Source organism: Nannospalax galili, unplaced genomic scaffold (genome assembly GCF_000622305.1).
Source record: "Nannospalax galili isolate Female #2095 unplaced genomic scaffold, S.galili_v1.0 scaffold5591, whole genome shotgun sequence".
NCBI lineage: Eukaryota > Metazoa > Chordata > Mammalia > Rodentia > Spalacidae > Nannospalax > Nannospalax galili.
In genome coordinates this window covers 3310-5041 of record NW_008329187.1, presented here as the reverse complement: position 1 = coordinate 5041, position 1732 = coordinate 3310, and the positions used below count along the sequence as shown (strand labels likewise).

The 1732-nt window shown below is 44.9% G+C and overlaps 1 non-coding gene across 1 annotated transcript; it reads right to left on the bottom strand.

Annotated features, from left to right (window-relative positions):
- Positions 1-915: 915 nt before the first annotated feature.
- Positions 916-1022, bottom strand: LOC115070618. Its single transcript, XR_003849764.1, has one exon. It is a non-coding gene; the product is annotated as a U6 spliceosomal RNA (small nuclear RNA).
- Positions 1023-1732: the final 710 nt, after the last annotated feature.

Genomic DNA, 1732 nt, shown 5'->3' with positions numbered 1-1732 from the left:
TATTATTATTTTTTGTTTGTGTATGAGTGTATTGCCAGCATGTAAGTGCACCTGTGTCATGCAATGCCCACAGAGGTCAGAAGAGGGTATCGGATCCCCTGGAACAGTTATTAGCTGCCATGTGGGTGCTGGGAACCGAACGTAGGTCTTCTGCAAAAGCAGCCACTGCTGTTAAACACTGAGCCATCTCTCCAACCCCAGTATTGTTCTGTTAATGTGCATTTAGATCACATTCTGTCTTTGTTTTGTTTTATGGGTCACCTTCACATTATTAACTAGGGTATTTGAAAGTCTGACATTCTAGGAAGCTGAGCAGGTGGATTTTGTGGTTGTGCTGTGGTAATTACTTCTTTACAGCACTGAAAGCTAGAGACTGTCACAAAGCTGATCCCCTGCCCTTTCTGCAGGAGGTTTCAGTGTGACACATCATCTTGGGGAAAATGTAGCAAGGGGTGTGAAACTGGAGGCTGGAATAGCAGCCCTTTAGCCCTTTTGTGGGATGGGAGTAAATATTTAGACACTGTTCTCAGGTGCTATAGAAATTAACAGCAACCTTGTAGCAGTTTCAGAAGCTTTCCTTGTACCCACTGGAACAGGTTTGCTTAATTGAAGAACCTTACTTCGGCTCTTTTGAAGCTGTGATTTTCCCTAGAGACCTGCCCTGGCCTCCCTCTGCATACAGGTCCATGTGTAGGACCTCTGCCCATGGGGCTGGCATCTTTGCCCTACCTTGTGTCACACTTTTTGACCTATATACCTCATTATACTCACTTCTGATATGCCTGGGTTTTGAATCACATGATGAGTCTCTTCGTGAAAGAGCAAACCACCATCTTTTTATTTTTTATTTTAAAAAGAATAAGGTTTGGAGAGCCTGCTCTACAGCCTGCCTCAGTTTCTCTGGGGGGGGCAGTGCAAAATATGGAACACTTCACAAATTTTCATGTCATTCTTGCCCAGGGGCCATGCCTATCTTCTCTGTATCGTTCCTATTTTAGTATATATGCTGCCAAAGCTAGCACTTTTTTTTGCTGTTTTGAGACAGGGTCTCCCTGTAACCCCAGGTGGCCTGGAACTTGCTATGTAGACCAGGCTGACCTTGAACTCAAAGAGATCTGAGTGCCTCTGCTGGGATTAAAGGCAGTGCTACCACGCCGGGCAAACCTCCATCTTTTGATCTCCTCCCTTAAGGCAGGACTGTTTTGGTGACTAACATTCAGCTTGTCACTGGACTAACCATTTGTACTTTGATCTCAGAATTAATTTCTATTCTCCTGTTTGTTTAGGCATCAAAGTTGTCTAGCTTGTTTGGATATGGTTGCGATTTGGGTAAATGGCACTGCTCGTCCATGTTTGCCATTGGTTGGGCCTCTTCTGATGTTTTGGAAAAGCTGCTGCACTCCTTTGTGGATAAATGTGCACGTGTCCATGGCCTTGCACCAGGCTTATCTGTTGACTCAGAAGGTTCTGTATAGAGTCTCTGCCTAGGTGAAAGTCCCTCCTGGCTTCCTTTGAGGAAGTTGGGGGGAGTATAGATGGGAAGGTATGAGACTAAGTCTTCACACTCAGTCTCAGAAGTTGAACTTCCTAGTGGCACAATGACTCATTATAAAAAAAAAAGAACTCCTAAAGAATGAGATGATAGAGGCTGGAGAGATGGCTTAGCTGTTAAGAGCACTGACTGCTCTTGCAGAGGACCAGGGTTCAATTCCCAGCAATCACAGGGCAGCTA